The sequence below is a fragment of the Panthera tigris genome, chromosome B3, assembly GCF_018350195.1.
Source record: "Panthera tigris isolate Pti1 chromosome B3, P.tigris_Pti1_mat1.1, whole genome shotgun sequence".
Taxonomy (NCBI): Eukaryota; Metazoa; Chordata; class Mammalia; order Carnivora; family Felidae; genus Panthera; species Panthera tigris.
The window spans coordinates 59,602,777-59,622,019 of record NC_056665.1 but is presented as its reverse complement, the minus strand read 5'-3'; positions in this window follow the sequence as shown (position 1 = coordinate 59,622,019).

The following is a 19,243-nucleotide window of genomic DNA, read 5'->3' as shown; positions in this document are numbered from 1 at the left end:
TATCAACATGCTACAACATGGATGGAACTTGAAAACATTATGCTAAGTAAAATAAGCCAGACACAAATGGACAAATATTGTATGATTCCATTTATATTATGTACATAGAATAGGCAAATTCATAGAGACATAAAGGGGAATGGGGGGGAGGGAGGAAAAGGGAAGTTATTGTTTAAGGGGTACAGAGTTGTGGTTTGGGAAGATGAAAAAGTTCTGGAGATGGATGGTAGTGATGGTTGCAGAATGTGAATGTACTTAATGCTACTGCACTGTACACTTAAACATGTTTAAATTGGTAAAGTTTATGTTATATGTATTGTACTACAATTTAAAAAGTTTTTGAATGAGACAACACTAAATTTTGGTATTTAAAGATACACACCTAAGTCATAAATAATAATAATAATAATAATAATAATAAAGAAACTATATGATTAACAATAAAAGTCAGAACTAGTGGTTAATTTTAGGGGAGCTAAAGAGGTTTTAATTCTTTTTTTTTTTTTAAGGGGTTTTAATTCTTTAAGAGGCAAGGGTGGTGATTGGAAATGTTCTAATTTTATTACCAGGAGCATTAACAGGTATATTATGTATAATTCATACCTTTGCACATTTATATTTTATTCATTTTTATGTGGGTTACATTTCATAATAAAGATGATTTAAAATAGGGGCGCCTGAGTGCCTCAGTTGGTTAAGCGTCCAACTCTTGGTTTTGGCTCGGGTCATGATCTCATAGTTCCTGAGACTAAGCCCCGCTTGGGATTCACTCTCTCCTCTCTCTCTCTCACTCTCCCAAAATAAATAAACTTTTTTAAAAAAAGGTGATTTAAAATAAATAAATATCACTGATGCCAAAACTAGTAATGTGGTGGAAAAGAGGGTACTTACAAAGTCTCAAAGTATCTTCCTAAAATGTATTAAATTATTACAAACAGAAAGTAGTACATTTGCAGTGAAAAAAAACTCATGTTCACCAACGTAACCAAATGATTCCAGTTAACATCACTAGTAATGGGACAAAATACCATCATGTGTCACTTGATATGATGCACCGAGAAGGAAATAACATCACTTTAATTGTATTCCTGCCAAAAATTTATTACCTGAATCTGACCATGAGGAGACATCACATAAACCTAAATTGATGGATGCTGTACAAAAAACTAGCCAATATTCTTCAGAGGGAGACATAGGAAACAAAGAGAGAGAGAGAAGAGAAAAACATGCCAAGATCAACAATGACAAAGAAAGACTGAGGAACTGATTCAGATTTGAGCAGATCTAGGAGATAAGACCCAAGACCATCAAATGCAACATGTAATCTGGGACTGAACCCCAGACAAGAACTCGGTTTTCCTTCTGCTACAAAGAACTCTAATATTAGCACTGATGATATCCGAATAAGGTATGTAGATTATATAATAGTATTGAATCAATGTTATCTTCCTGATCTTGTAGTTGAAAGAGAAAGAAAGAAAGAAAGAAAGAAAGAAAGAAAGAAAGAAAGAAAGAAAGAAAAGAAAGGTAGGATAAAGACACAGTGGTACCAAATTATCTAAGATTGGAGCTGAGCAGGGGTGACATTAAGCAAAACTACAAGAAAAGTTTACTGCACCTAACATAGGAATGGGATGAAAGTAAGAAAAGGAATATTCTTAGAGCCTTTGGAAACAGAAAGGCCAGAAATCAGAACCAGGATGGTAGAAGATGAGAAAAGTCATCTTGTAGATTAACACAAAAACAGGGGTGCCTGGCTCAATCGGTTGAGCATCCGACTCTTGATTTTGGCTCAGGTCCTAATCCCATGGTTGTGGAATTGAGCCCCCGCATAAGGCTCTGTGCTGAGTGTGGAGCCTGTTTGGGATTCTCTCCCTCTTTCTCTACCCCTCCCCACCTCGCATGCACATGCTACATTCTCTTCCTCAAAATAAATAAATAAACATTAAAAAAACAAAAACAGTTATTCCTGAACTCTTAAGTCCCAATGGGGAGAATGTTCTGGGCCTGAGAAATATAAGAAGAAAATAAAACACTTCAGTGGGAAAGGACACCATGCTGGTTCCTACTCATGCATGTGGCTGAACCATGAAATGTTTACTCATCCTCTGAGGTAAGTGTGTGTATACATAAAATCATGTACACAGCGCCAATTTTATATTGTACTCCCCATATTACTATGTCATATTCTCCTTCATTCCACTCTAGGTCACTTTAGTCATCTCTCCTCTGTATTTTTTTAAATTATTTTAATTCTAGTATGGTTAACATACAGTGTTATAATAGTTTCAGGTGTACAATACAGTGATTCAACAATTCTATGCATTACTCAGTGCTCATCAAGATAAGTGTACTCTTAATCCCCTTCACCTATTTCACCCATCCCCCCATCTACCTCTCTTCTGGTAAACCTCAGTTTGTTCTCTATAGCTAAGAATCTGTTTTTGAGGTTTCTCTCTTTTTTAGTTTGTTCTTTTGACTCTTAAATTCCACATATGAGTGAAATTCATATGGTATTTGTTCTTCTCTGACTTATTTCACTTAGCATTAAAGTCTCTAGCTCGATCTATGTTGTTGCAAATGGCAAGATTTCATTTGTTTTTATGGCTGAGTAATATTCCATTGGGTATATATGCCATGTCTTTTTTTTTTTTAATTTTTTTAATGTTTATTTATTTTTGAGATAGAGAGAGAGAGAGACAGAGTGCAAGCAGGGGAAAGTAGAGAGAGGGAGAGGCACAGAATCCAAAGCAGGCTCCAGGCTCTGAGCTGTCAGCACAGAGCCCAACATGGGGCTTGAACTCACCACCTGTGAGATCATTACCTGAGCCGAAGTTGGACGCTTAACCCACTGAGCCACCCAGGCGCCCCATACCACTTCTTCTTTATCCATTCGTCTATTGATGGACACTTGGGTGCTCCCATAATTTGGCTATTGCAAATAATGTTGCAATAAGCATAGGTGTGCATATATCTTTTCAAATTAGTGTTTCATATTCTTTAGGTAATTCCTAGTAGTGGAATTACTGGATCATATGGTAATTCTATTTTTAGTTTTTTAAAAAAACTCCATATTGTTTTCTACAGTGGCTGCACCAGTTTGCATTCCCACCAACACTGCATGAGAGTTCCTTTTTGTCTACTTCCTCATCAAAACTTGTTGTTTCTTGTGTTTTTTTATTTTAGCCATCCTTTGTTTTTTAACGTTGATTTATTTTTGAGAGAAAGAGACAGAGTGTGAGCAGGAGAGGGGCAGAGAGAGAGGGAGACACAGAACCTGAAGCAAGCTCCAGGCTCTGAGCTGTCATCACAGGGCCCGATGTGGTGCTCAAACCCACGAGCGGTGAGATCATGACCTGAGCTGAAGTCTGATACTTAACCAACTGAGCCACCCAGACGCCCCATATTTTAGCTATCTTGACAGGTATAAGGTGATATCTCATTGTGGTTTTGATTTGCATTTTCCTGATGATGAGTGATGTTGAGCATTTGCATGTGTCTGTTGGCCAACTGTATGCCTTCTTTATAGAAATATCTGTTCATGTCTTCTGCCCATTTTTAAATTGGATTATTTGGGGTTTTTTGGTGTTGAACTGTATCATTTATATAATCTGGATATTAACCTTTTATTGGATAGGTCATTTGCAAATATCTTCTCCTATTCAGTACGTTGTCTTTTTGTTTTGTTGATGGTTTCTTTGTTGTGAAAAAGCTTTTTATTTTAATATAGTCCCAATAGTTTATTTTTGCTTTTGTTTCCCTTGCCTCAGAAGATATATCTAGAAAACTATTGCTACAGTCAGTGTCAGAGACATTACTGCCTGTGTTCTCTTCTAGAATTTTCATGGCTTCAGGTCTCACATTTAGGTCCTTAATCTATTTTGAGTTTATTTTTGTGTATGGTGTCAGAAAATGGCAATTTTTTTTTTTTTTGCATGTATCCTTCCAGTTTTCTCTACACCATTTGTTGAGGAGAATTTTTCCCATTGCATATTCTTGCCTCTTTTATCAAACATTAATTGACCATATAATCATGGGTTTATTCCTCTGTGCTATCTTAGATAGGGTTGGATCCTAAAGGCTGATCTATTATTCTGTGTGAAGACCACGTATTCAAGAAATAGGCTAGTCACTCCTCAGGCCACTCATGGCTGGTTTGATGCTCTTTGCTCCAGACTTAGCTCCTGAGCTAAGAAGCTCCTTCGTTACACGTGGAGAATGGCTCTTCTGAGGAATTCTAGAACCGACTCCCCCAGGCTCCAGGAGTGGGGGCACAGGGAGTCACCAGGGAGAAGCTCTGGGGTCCTCTGCTCTGTCCACACACCCAGGCACCTGGTAGAGTGAACAAAACTTTGTTTCTTTCTGGAAAACAGTCTCACCTGCCAGAGCTGCTGACAGGCATGAAGGTGAAGAGAAAGGTCTCATGAAGAGGTGATCCTTCTGTGTCAGACTTATTCCATGATCACTAATGTTTCAGTTTTGTTTCACAATTGCACATTGCTGGGGACTTTACAAGCTGTTGGTTGCATTCTCAAATATGGGGATTTGAAAACGTCTTTTAGTAGGCACCTTCCACAAGTATCAAGGGACCTCTCGATTATAATTTTCAGCTCTTTTCTTTCTTTGGACATCATCTCTCTGAGCCTCAGATTTTATGAAATGCAGAGAAGGACATTGCACACAGGGTTGTGAAGAACAAAACAGATCAAAGCTCTTAGACCAGGGCCTGATGTATACAGCAAGTGACCAATAAACACTGGCTCTTATCATTGTTATTGCAAAAAAATAAAAAAAATAAAAAATAAAGGCTGAACTAGGCAATACAGAGTCAGTGTGCTAACTAGTTAGCAAGAACTACAATAACACACTTTGGCCCTGCTCAAATATAAGACCATCAACATAGGGAGTCTCATGAACCTGAAGCCAGAATATCCATAGCCCTGACCAGAAATTTCTCAGAAATACTAGTTCACTTATTAATTTCAATTCACTTATGTGAAAGACACCATTCTGGCTCCATGGTAGTAGTGGAAGGAAAGCAATGTATAAAGATGATTAAGATATAGTTCCCACACTCAGGGAACTTATAATTTATAAAGAGGATAAGGCATGTATACAAATAACTATAATACAAGATACAATAAAAGTGCTGTAGGAGTTCAGAGGAGAAAGAAGTCAAAAGAAATAATTTTAATCATGTTTATTATAATAAATATTTACTTGGCTACCTGGGTAGCTCAACGAGTTGAGCGTCAACTCTTGATTTTGGCTCAGGTCATGATCCCAGGATCTGGAAGCAAGCCCCATGTTGGGCTCTGCACTGAACATGGAGCCTGCTTAAGGTTCTCTCTCTCTCTCCCTCTGCCCCCTACCCCACTCATGTGCATGCTTTCTCTCTCTCTCTCCCTAAAATGAAATTTAAAAAACACTTTTTAAATGTTTATTTATTTTTGAGAGAGACAGAGCGCGAGTGGGGGAAGCACAGAGAGAGAGGGAGACACAGAATCTGAAGCAGGCTCCAGGCTCTGAGTTATCAGCACAGAGCCCGAGGTGGGGCTCAGACTTGCAAACCGTGAGATCATGACCTGAGCTAAAGTTGGATGCTTAACCAACTGAGCCACCCAGGCGCCCCTAAATTTTTTTAAAAAATAATAAACATAATGAATATTAATGACCACTTACTATGTTTACTCTTGCTCTTTTTTTTTTTTTTAATGTCATCCGGCCTCATTGCTATAAATGTCATCTATATGTTAATGACTCCCAACTTTATATCTCCAGCCCAGACCTCTGTTCCAAATCCAAAACTTGTGTATCTAACTGCCTATTCAGTATCTCTGTTTGGATGTTCAACTGACACTTCAAATTCAATATGCTTAAAATTTAACTCATCTTTTCTACAAAACCTGCTCCACTTGCAGCCTTCCCCATCTCAGGTGATGAAAACTTCATCCTTCCTGTTGATTATAACAAAAAGCTTGGAGACACTCTTTTCTTATTTTAGTGGAAAAGGAAAAAAAAAAAAAACCCATGTACTTATCAGTCAACTTCAACAATTATCAACAAACATTCAAACTTGTTCCATTGATATTCCCACTCCTTTCCCAACTGATTATTTCTAAGCAAATCCCAGACATCATATAATTTCACCCATAAATACTTGTATTTGTGTCTAAAATATAGAGAATCTTTTGAAAACATCAACACATACAGGGGCATCTGGGTGGCTTAGTCAGTTAAGTGTCTGCCTTCAGCTCAGGTCATGATTTCATGGTTTGGTTTGTGGGCTCAAGCCCCACATGGGGCTCTGCACTGACAGTGCAGAGCCTGCTTCCAATCCTTTGTCTCCCTCTCTCTCTGCCCCTCCCCCATGCTCTCGCTCAAAAAAAAAAAAACAAAACAAAACAAATAAAACATTTTTTAAAAGTTTAAAAAATTAAAAAAATCAACACATACAAAGAAAATTGACAGCAATTTCTTAATGCAATCAAATATGTAGTGTTCAAATTTCTCAATTGTCCCCCTATCTCTCTCTCTTTTTTTTTTTTTTTTTACAATTCCGAAACAAGGTTTACACACTGACTTTGGATGATTCTTTTCTTAGCTATCTTTTAATCTGTAAGTCCTCTTTCATTTTTATTTCCTGCAATTTATAAATTTGTTGATGAAACTAGGTCATTTGTTCTATAAAATTTCCAGAATTGTGTCGATTTTTTTTTATTGCATCCCTGTGGTATCATCTGACATATTTGTCCCTTCTTATTTTCTATAAGTGGGCAATTAGATATATTTGTTATGATTTATGCTTCGTTTTTTCTTTTTGGCAAGAATACTTCATAAGTGGTATCATTTACTTCCCATTGCATCTTATCAGGAGACATATAACATCTGGTTGAATGTATTTTTGTTACAATTGATAAATAGGTCCAAATGTTACTATCTTTTTACTTGATAGTTTAGTAGTCATTGGTAATCATTACCTAGCTGCATTATTTCACTAAGAGCTGCAAAATAGTGATATTCTATAATTTTTTTTAATGTTTATTTATTTTTCAGACAGAGACAGAGCACAAATAGGGGAGGGGCAGAGAGAGGAAGACACAGAATCTGAAGCAGGCTCCAGGCTCTGAGCTGTCTCACAGAGCCCAACGTGGGGCTTGAACTCATGGACCATGAGATCATGACCTGAGCCAAGGTCAGATGCTTAACCAACTGAGCCACCCAGGAACCCCAAAATAGTGATATTCTAATTTTAACATACTGTATTCATTTATTAGCTGGAATTCTTTCATAAATAAGAACTTTTTCTTCATCAAATATTTGATTACCTAAGGAAAGGCAGAATTAATCCTTGATTCTTTTTTTTTATCTTTTTTTTTAAATGGTTTTTTCATTTTTTTTTCACATTTATTGATTTTTGAGAGACAGAGTGAGACAGAGTGCGAGTGGAAGAGGGGCAGGGAGAGAAGGAGACACAGAATCCGAAGCAGGCTCCAGGCTCTGAGCCATCAGCACAGAGCCCGATGCGAGGCTCGAACCCACAAAGTGTGAGATCATGACCTGGGCCGAAGTTAGACGCTCAACCGACTGAGCCACCCAGGCGCCCCAATCCTTGATTCTTTCTTTTTGACTTGCTAGTTTTCAAAACAATGATTTAAGGTTCTCCATATAATAGAGAATATTTCTCCAAATGATGAGGCTCTTTAGCATACTCCAAAAACGACCAAGGAAATTTTTGTTTTTAGTATCACTATGAACTCATGGATTTTTAACACCTGGTGTATTCAATCAACTGCAATTATTGTTCACTTTGAAATGCATATTGTTAGATCTTAGGACTGTTGGACATCACTTCCTTCAGATTAGCTCCAGAGTCCTTTTGACATGATTGCAGGGGTCTTTGATAGCTTCCATCCTTTCTGTTATAATAAGATGTTCCAGGTTCATCCTGTTCATTTCCTGCCCCAGATCTGGAATCAGCTGTTTCCCTAAGAAGACTTGGTTCATTTTAGTAGTAAATAGCACTTAGAGACTGTAATGTGGATGGCTGGAAAGCTTATTGCTAACATTGGATTGGTCATTGTTTTTGCTTTTTCCAATTAAGTTTAGGATTTCAGAGATTTTACCCAAGTTTCTTGATTTTATATTTGTATCTCTCTTATGATCAACATCTTTGTTGTTGATAACATTAACATAATTTGCTTTATTCTATTTTCTATGTATATATACAATCATTTCACACACAAAAAATACCACTATTGTATATAATACAATGGAGTATTACTCGGCAATCAAAAAGAATGAAATCTTGCTATTTGCAACTACGTGGATGGAACTGTAAGGTATCATGCTAAGTGAAATTAGTCAGTCAGAGAAAGACAAAAATCATATGACTTCACTCATATGAGGACTTTAATAGACAAAACAGATGAACATAAGGGAAGGGAAACAAAAATAATATAAAAACAGGGGCACCTGGGTGGCTCAGTCGGTTGGGCGGCCGACTTCGGCTCAGGTCATGATCTCGCGGTCCATGAGTTCAAGCCCCACATTGGGCTCTGTGCTGACAGCTCAGAGCCTGGAGCCTGTTTCAGATTCTGTGTCTCCCTCTCTCTGACCCTCCCCTGTTCATGCTCTGTCTCTCCCTCTCTCAAAAATAAATAAAATGTTAAAAAAAAATTAAAAATAATATAAAAACAGGGAGGGGGACAAAACATAAGAGACTCATAAATATGGAGATCAGACAGAGGGTTACTGGAGGTGTTGTGGGAGGGGGGGATGGGCTTAAATGGGTAAGGGGCATTAAGGAATCTACTCCTGAAACCATTGTTGCACTATACGCTAACTAATTTGGATGTAAATTTTACAAAATTAAATTTAAAAAAATTTAAAAAAGAAAAAAATACCACTATTACTATTAATGAGATGACTAGCAAAAACTGTTTAATATTTCTTTGCAGTTGCTTTTTTCCTTAGGGTACATCTCATTAAAAATGTACAATTAAGACCTATACTACAACATGGACAAATCTTGAAGACATTATGTTAAGTGAAATAAGTCAACCATAAAAAGACAAATATTGTATGATTCCACTTATATGAGCTACTTAGAGTAGTCAAAATCATAGAGGCAGAAAGTAGAATGGTGGTTGGCACAATCTGGGGGGAAGAGGAATGGGGAGTTATTGTTTAATGGGTATAGAGTTTTTGTTTTACAAGATAAAAAGAAGTATAGAGATGGATGATGGTGATGGTTGCACCATATTATAAATGTATTTAATATTACTGAACCATATGCTTAAAATTGGCTATAATCGTAAATTTTATGTGTATTTTACAATAAAATTTTTTTGAAAAAAGTACTGTTAAATTATTGTAGAGTCATTTGAAATAATTCTACCAATTTAATACAGAGAGGTTAATTTATTTCATTTTTTTATTTTTAGTGACTATTTTTATATTTTTGTTAGGATAACATTTAAATACAATGAAATGCACAGCTCTTAGTTGTATAATGTCATGAGTTTTGACAGATGTATACATCTCTGAAACTTACATACCAATCAAGAAATAAAACATTTTCTTGGGGTGTCTTGGTGGCTCAGTTGGTTAAGCGTCCAACTTTTGGTTGATCTCAATGTTTACTGAATTCAAGCCGCACCAGAATCAGCCTCCTTGAGGAACCTGCTTGGGATTCTCTCTCCCTCTCACTCTCTGCTCATCCCCCACTCATTCTCTCTCTCTCTCTCAAAATAAATAAACAGCAAAAAAAAATTTTTTTTCTTCACTCCAGAGAATTTTTCGTGGCAACCATATTCTAATTTCTACCATCATAGATTTTTTTTCCTGTTCAACAATATTAATGTAAGTGGTATCATTTAGTATGTAGTCTTTTATATTCAGCTTCTTTTAGTCAACAGTAACACTTTTGAGATTCACCCATGTTGCATGTACCAATAGTTCATTCTTTTTTTATTGCTCAGTAGTATTCTATTGTGTATATGTTCCACATTTTATCAGTTCTCCTAATGATGAATATTTGGGTTATGTTAAGACCAGTATAAATAAAGCAGTTATAAACATTCATAGATAGGTATTTTGTGAGCATATGTTTTCATTTCTCTTGCATAAAATATCTAAGGGTGGAACAGCTGGGTCATAGGATAGGTATTTGCTTAACTTTGTAAGAAACTGCCAAACAGTTTTCCAAAATAGTTGTATAATTTTATACGCCCACTAACAAACATATGAGAGTTTCAGGTGCTGCACATCTCGCTAACATTTGGTATTTTCATTGTAAAGGAGTATTTCATTGTATTTTTAAAGTAAACTTTATATATAATTTATGTACAATAAAATGTGCCTATTTTAAATGTAGCATTTGATGAGTTCAACAAGTGTGTGTGTGTGTATGTGTGTGTGTGTAGCCACCACCACAATCACATAGAGAACATTTTCACCACTCCAAAGTTCCCTTGCAATCAGTTCTCACATCCTCCCCAACCCCAAGCAACCACTTACTTGCTTTCTATCACTATAGATTAGTTTTATGCATTCAGGAATTTCATGTAAACTTATCCATGCAGTAACTACCGGTGGTGACCATGAAAATGCAGCACTGAAATCTGGTTTCAAGGAACATAACTGACTGATGACACTACCTGCTGCCGCTCTGGATCTATCACCACATTTGGACCAAAGCCACACTTTCCACAGACTGATCCCAGCCAATGAGAGAACACAGCAGGGCTACAAAAACAGGCCTAATGCTGTGATATACACAATGCCTCCAACAGGTGCCTTTGATTTGAAGACTTTTTTTTTAAGATAAAAAATTTATTGAAAACTTTTTTCCTGCCAGGATCTATTCTTCAGGCCCATTTTAATACTCATTAGGTCTTAGGTTAATGGGTACGTTAAACTAACAGATTTGCTCACAATTTTTAAGGTAAAATGGGTATGTATATTGGTTTCAGGTGTATAACAGAGTAATTTGATATTTGTATACATCACAAAGTGATAACCACAATAAGCCTAGTTACCTTCGATCACCATTCAATTGACCCCCTTCACCCATTTCGCCCACCCCTCTGACTTAAAGGTTTTTCATCAGCCTCACCAAACCTTCTTGGAATTATGCTGTAGGACAAAGCTCTTCCATTCAAAGATTTATCCCTTTCTTCTCTCCTTCCACAGATGTCAGACCTGTACCTTGATCTGAAGGCTCTCTTTGCTTTCCCCTAGTCCCTCCCTGTGGTGGTTTAAAATAAATCCACTAATTCATTGACACTCCCTTCAAAAGTAGAGCTAATTTCCCTCCTTGCAAGAGGGAAGTCACTAGACTTAGTGATTTGCTTCTAATAAATAGAATAAGATAGAAATAATGGTGTGTAACTCCCACACTATGTCATAAAAAGGCATTGTGGCTCCCTCCTTCTTCTCTCTTGGCTCACATGCTCTGAGAGAAGCCAGCTGCCATGTTATGAGGGTATTCAAGTAGACCTATGGAAGGGCCTACATGGCGAGGAACTGAGGCTTCCTGCTAATAGCCATGTGAGTGATCCACATTGGAAGCAGATATCCAGCCTCAGTCAAGCCTTCAGATTACTGTAAACTCAATCAACAACTTGACTACAACCTTATGAGAAACCCTAAGCCAAAACAACTCAACTCGTTTGCTCCTGAGTTTCAGATCCTTAAAAACTATGTGAGATAGGAGTGCGTGGGTGGCTCAGTCAGTTAAGCATCCCACTCTTGATTTTGGCTCAGGTCATGATCTTGGGGTTCATGGGACTGAGCCCTGCATTGGGCCACAGACACAGCAAGGAGTCTGCTTGGGATTTTCTCTCTCCCTCTCTCTCTCTGCCACTCCCCACTCACACACACACTCTCTCAAAATAAAAAATGTTAAAAAAAAACACTATAAGATATAAATATTTGCTATTTTAAGCTTTCAAGTTTGGGGTTAATTTTTTTCAAATTGATAACCAATATACTCCCCCAGCAAATCTCTTTGCACATCTAATTATGTGTTGGCATTAGTTCCCCAGGAAACCAACTAACATACTATTCTTTTATGTTTTGTTTCTTTTGTTCAGCATGATGTTTTTTATTTTCATCTATGTTGCATAAATTTGTAGTTTCTTTTTATCACTGAGCAGTAGTATATTGCATGAAGATATCACAATTTGTTTATCCATTCTCCTATTGATGGACATTTGGGTTGTTTCCAGTTTGGGTTGGGCTATTATGAACAAAGTTTCTATGAACAGACCCCACAAGTCTTTTTGTGGACATATGTGTTTTTATTGAGAAAATGTCCAGGAGTGGAACCACTAGGTCACAGGATAGTTGTTTGTTTAATTTTACAAGAAACTTACAAATACTCTTCTAAAGTGATTATAACATTTTATACAAGTATTAGCAGTAAATGAGAGTTCTATTTGTTCCACAATCTTGCTAACATTTGGTGTTATTGCTCCTTTAATTTTTGCTATTTAGTGGATGTTAAGTGATAGTGCACTGTGGTTTTAATGTGCATTTCTCTAGACTAATGATGAATGCTTTTTCCTGTCTTACTAGCCATTTGTACATCTTGTGGCAATCCACTTAAATTGTTCACTTTATAATTGGGTTGTCTTTTTTTATTCATTTGTAGATTTAAAAAATATACTCTGATTCAAGTTATTTGTCAGATTGGCCATTTTGACTTAATTTTGATTTATACGTATGTAAAACATTTATATAATTCCAAAGTCAAATTTACAAAATAAGTTAAATTTTTAAAAGTCTACTTCCCATCCCTGGCTGCCTCACAATTACTTCTTCTCTCCTCCAGTGGGTAACTTTTTTTTCTTTTTAAGTTTTTGGTTTATCTTTGGAGTCATTATTTATTCTTTCTCTTTCATTCTTCATTTGATCAGACAGAAAATCAGGTTGGCCCTTACTTTAAAATACTGTGTATCTAGAATTCCACTGATTGTCACTATCTCCACTGACATCAGTCTAATCTGAGTTACATCATTGCTCACCCAGATTACTGCAAGATCCCTGACTGGCTCCCCCCTTCACTCCTTATATCCTCCATGATACATTCTCAAAGTGACCAAAGTAATCCTGTAAAAATCTAAATCAAACCACATCACCTCTCTGTTCAAAAGTTTGCATATGTTCCCCATTTCACTCAGAATAAAAACCAAACTCCAACATACCTACAATCTCCTGTGTGATCTGGTCTCTAGTATCTCCCTGATCTTATCTCCTATTCTTTCTCTCACTCCTCCACTCCAGCCACAATGGGCTCCAGCTAGTCTTTGGATGTACCAGGCATAGCTACCTTAGGAATTCTGTACTGGCCATCCTCTCTTTCTACGAGACTCTTCTGCCAGATACCCAAGTGGCTATCTTCCTCACTTCCTTCAAGTCTGCTCAGGTCTCATATTCTCTCTAAGGCCTACCCTGACCAGCCCATTCAAACCTGCAACCTTTCGGGGTGCCTGGGTGGCTCAGTTGGGTTAAGTGTCCGACTTCAGCTCAGGTCATGGTCTCATGGTCTGTGAGTTTGAGCACCACGTCTAGCTCTGAGCTGATAACTCAGAGCCTGGAACCTGCTTTGGATTCTGTGTCTCCCTCTCTCTCTGCCCCTCCCCACTCACACTCTGTCTCTCTCCCTCTCTCAAAAATAAACATTACAATAATAAAAAAATGAAACAGCAACCTTTGCTGTCCCTCCCCTCTTCTTCCCCAACACCAGAGCACCTACCAGTGTTCTCAGTCACCCTTACCCTATCTTCTTCTTTTTTGCCACAGCACTTACCACTTTCTCACATACTATATGTTGCCTCTTTATTATTTATCTGTCTCCTCCACTAGAATGTAAGCTCCACAAAAGCAGGAATCTTTGTGTACTGGGTGTGCTGGCACACAGTAAGTGCTCAATAAATATTATTAAATGAATAAGTAAATGAAATCTGGACATTGTTGTAAGCATATTTAAGAGATTGTCCCATTTAATTTTCAAAATAACACTACAAGGTGGGATGCAATTATTACAACTTTATAGAAAAGGAAACTAAAGCACAGAGAGGATAAGTACCTTGTACAGTTGGCAAGTGGGGAAGTCAGTTTCATAGAAGCAGCTGTGTTTGAGTTGGGTCATAATCCTTAAATCCTTTGTGGAATGAAATGGAACCTTATTTCACAAACAAAATAAATCAAAAGGGTAAAGTAAATAAATTCCTAAATGAGAATTAAGGTGAACAAAGCATCTAAGGAAAAAGAGACAGCCTGAACAGAAAGTATAAGAATGACTGAGGGAGTGGTGCCTGGGTGGCTCAGATGGTTGAGGGTCCAGCTCTTGATTTCAGCTCAGGTCATGATCCCAGGGTCATGGAATCAAGCCCCATGTCAGGCTCCATGTTGCATTGGAAACTGCTTAAGACTCTCTCTCTCTCTCTCTCTCTGCCCCTTTCCTCCACTCATACTCTTTCTCTCTCTCTAAATAGATATACACTAAAAAAAAAAAAAAAAAAAGAATGACTGAGGGAAAGGCAAGTGGCTCAGATTGACTGAATAAGGGTTAATGTAAAGTATTCGCAGGAAGTAATGTTAGAAAGGGAAGTTAGGGCATATTATGAAGGATCTTCAGGAAAGTATTAAGAAGGGGGCACCTGGGTGGTTTGGTCTGTTAAGTGTGCGACTTCAGCTCAGGTCATGTTCTCATGGTTCATGAGTTCAAGCCCTGCTTCGGACTCTGTGCTGACAGCTCAGAGCCTGGAGCCTGTTTCAGATTCTGTGTCTCCCTCTCTCTGACCCTCCCCCGTTCATGCTCTGTCTCTCTCTGTCTCAAAAATAAATAAACGTTAAAAAAATACTATATAAAAAAATAAATAAATAAAAAATGATGTAAAATTTGATTCACACAAAGGCATGGCCTCAAAACTAAGTTTATACACCTAGATTTAGACTACCTTTACCACTATCATCTTCACCACCACAAGAAAATCCTTAGAGGTCCCTGCAGTAAGAGGTAGCTTTGCTCAGAAGGCTAAGGCCACAGCCAAACACTAACTTCCATCTCACAGGCTAATAGAATGGATTAGGGTAAATAGTATCTATAAATGTTTTTCACTTTTGGGACTTACTTTCTTTAAATTTTTTTTTTGATTTTTTTTTTTCTGAGATAGAGAGACAGAGCAGGAATGGGGGAGGAGACAGAGAGTGGGGGAGACACAGAATCTGAAGCAGGTTCCAGGCTTCCAGCTGTCAGCACAGAGCCCCAGGTGGGGCTCAAACCCATGAACCATGAGATCATGACATGAGCTGGAGTCTGATGATTGACTGAACCACCCAGGCACCCCTTGGGAATTACTTTCTTAAATAAAAGAATGTGGGGAGTGAGGAAGAAAAAGGGGTAAATGTCTTTATTGTCCTTTTGCAATGCTCTGCAGGGAGAGGGTAAACCCGGTGTCTGTGCTTTTCCCGTTACTTAATGTGAACAAATACTTAGGAAAATTATCCAACAAATAATTACTGTGGGCCTCCTCTGTGTGCCAGACATAGCAACAAATGCAGATTTCTCCCCTACCTAGACCTTTTTTAGAGATTATTTTACTCAATGCCTCTGCAGATAAACCAGCTATTCATACTAAGAGGTGACCCTATGGCTGCCAGTATGCATTATGATCATAGTATTTTCCCCAAAAGCCAAGGATAAACCTCTGACACAGCAATCCTGTAATCAAACACGACTCTCTCTGTGTAAAGAATGCTTTATAGGCAGAACTGAGTGCAGTATGGGAATCTGAGCTGCATGCAGTTCCTTTTGGATATTTTAGTTGATAAGACCATGCAATCCAGCAGAACAAGCTGGAATGCTGCCAAATGAGCTCAGATCTAGGGCGCCTGGGTGGCTCAGCTGGTTAAGCATCCAACTCTTGGTTTCAGCTCAGGTCATGATCTCACGGTTTGTGGGATCAAGCCTCACATCAGGCTCTTTGCTTATAGCATGGAGCTTGCTTGGGATTCTCTCTCTCCCTCTCTCTCTGTCCCTCTCCTGCTCTCTCTCTCTCAAAAATAAGTAAACTTTAAAGAAATAAAATAAACTTGGGGCACCTGGATGGCTCAGTTGGTTAAGCGTCTGACTTTGGCTCAGGTCATGATCTCGCAGTTGGTGAGTTCGAGCCCCACGTTGGGCTCTATGCTGACAGCTCAGAGCCCGGAGCCTGCTTCAGATTCTGTGTCTCCCTCTCTTTCTGCCCCTCCCCTGCTCATGGTCTGTCTCTCTCTGTCTCTCAACAATAAATAAATGTTAAAAAAAATTTTTTTAAAGAAATAAAATAAATATTAAAAAATGAGTTTGTTCACATCCTCAGAAAAACTAATGACATTCATCAGGCCAGAAGTAAGGGAGGAGTTATTGTCTTTTTTTTATGAATTATTAGAGCTGGCTTAATTCCTGTGGACATCCCTAAGCATTGAAAACTTTATGGTGCCCTCCTCTCCCATATATACATAATTCAAGATGAGAACAATTAATTCCAATAAAATTCTGCTTTTCTTGTGAGGACAACTAAAATTTTAAATTTAATTCAAATTTAAATGCCAAATATGAAATTATTTCCAGAAAAAATTTAGAGATGCCCCTCCTACCTTGTTAAATATGTGCATAACTTACCTATTTGCTAATTTATCACTATATATTATGAACTGGCAAAGGTCTGAGAATCCCTTCATTGGCTTACACTTAGCCAAGGCTACAATTACCTTTCATAGTATTTGAGATTTATACTGTTTTCTGCCTTGTGCCCACTGAAGTGGGAAGAGCCTGTAATAGCGTCTTCCTTTTGCATCTCCTCTAACCTTGCCTTCAGTGGTAAATCCCTAGTGACCCCTTCTACAATTCAAGGGTCCTTCATCACAAAGAGTTTGAAAAGCATTGGTTGTAAGCACTATATCTGCCAATGCTGCATGACAGGGGTGTGGAAGAAACAAGGAGTTCCCAAAAGATCATATGTGGTCATCCCAGTGGTCAATAGTTAAATGAAACACTGCAGTGGGCTCTAAACCACCACACACTACTGCATGTGCCTCGTAATCATGTGTATCAGAGGTGCCCAATAATCCCTTTGGACAGGTCTTTCTTTGAAGGACATCTTTTTACTACTAGGTTCCTGCCATGGCACACTCTTCCTAAACACAAAATAGGTTTTTATATACTTTGCAAATCATGTATGTATTTCTTTAATATTTTTAATCAGCTTTCCATGCCTCACATACATGCATCAGTGTTTTCTGTATTCAGTTTTAAAATTCTGGAACCTAGATGCTAATACTAAACTCCATAATTTTCTTTATACAGCATTTTGCACATTGTGCTGTCTGCCATTTGATACTTGAAAATATTTTCTGATAATATGACGACGATACTGGGATCATCACCTAATGTTTGGGATACTGTTAACCCAGGAAAGAGTGGGGTCTTTAAGAGATACCGGGAGTCAATCTTCTTCTGATATTTTCTGCCTTTTAAAGAACAGCCCGCTGAATGCTCATCCAGCTTATATGTGCAATTGTACTATTATCATAGCCTGCCATTGTAACTGTAATTAACAAAACCTAATTCTAGCGCGGTCTGAGATCACAGACCTGAGTTTGTGCCCTTACCATCTGATCAGTGTGTGGTCCTTCCCTATACCATTCAGATCTATTGTCTAACCTCTTTGTCAGACCTGATGAAAGCAGAGTGTGTGGTTAACTGCTGCTGACCCTTATACTGAAGCCCTGTGCTACTTAAAGGCCTCATCTCTACAGTTGCTATGGAAACTGTCCCCTTCTCCCTACAGCCTATTCTGGCTTTCTGCCTCCACGTGGCACTCTTGTCTGATTGCAGAAGAGGAGGCCTGCACATCTCTCCAAGCTTTGCCAGATTCAGATTTGCAAATGGCGGGGCAGAGATGTAGCAGAATATTGTTTTAGTGGCATGTAGGGTGAGGCACCACCACCATCTGATATTTCTCCTTCTCTGCTACAAAAAGGATTTTCAGGGCCATGTCCATTCTTTTAAATTGAGATATAACTGACATATGATATTACATTAATTTTGGGTACGACCATATCCAAATTGACTGCAGAGTGGACTGGCTATTTTACTATCACACATGCTCCACGATAAGGACTAGGACTGCAGTGAGGCACTTAATATGCAGGCCCTGTCCAATCCTCCTCAGGGTCTCCAGAGAGGAGGTGGAACAGAGTCAGGAACTGTGCTCCTTTCTACCCTGTACCATCCTGAAAGTGTAAGGCAAATGAGACCAAAAGAAAACAACAACAACAACAACAACAACAAAAAACAGTGCTGCTAGAGCCCTATGGTGAAAGACAGGTTCTCTATCGGATACATACATGTACAGAATGATTCAGAATCTCGGGTAAAAGAAGATGCCGGAGTACAGAATAGGTGATGGGGACACACTGAAGAACAGGGGAGAGTAGACTTAACAGCACACACCATACTTACAATAATGTTCTAGTCAGTCATAAAACAGTGCCAGCCTCTTCAGTCCTCTTTCGCATCCCCTGGTTTTTTGTTTTTTGGTTTTTTTTTGGACAGGTCATCATCTACTTCGGTTCAAACACTGCCCCTTCTGTTTTGGGAATTCCCTGGGGGAAATAATGCCACTGTCTCCCAAGGTTACCCAACTCACTGTGTCACATTACTTGTCGTTGGGAAGGTCTTTCCTGGGTTTTACTCGAATCCCCCTTGCTGCAGTCTGAGCTCATTGCACTGGAGTCCTGCACTCAGCAGAGATGGAGACTAGCCAACCACTATCTTCGGAAAAACAACTCACCAGGGACTCTGGGCTGGAAGGTCATTCTGTCCCTCCAGTACTGCGCAGCCTTCCTGAGCATTCCCAAGGCCTGGGGCAATGAGGACAAGTAAACCGAGGATGGAATCTAGGACCCTGGCAGGCAGTGACAAAAAAAAAAAAAAAAAAAAAAAAAAAAAAAAAAGAAAGAAAGAAAGAAAAGAAAAGAAAAGAAAAAAGAAAAAGGGGCGGGAAAAAACCACACCAGATAATGATAATACGGCGGCACAGATGGAGACAACGCTATAAACTGGGAGACAGGGAGGGACAATATGGCTCCCCTCAGTTTGGGCCAGGCTGCGGAATTGCCAGACAGTACTTATCCGGGAAACATCCTAACTAGAAGCTTCTTCCGGCGCCAAGGCAATCGACTCGCC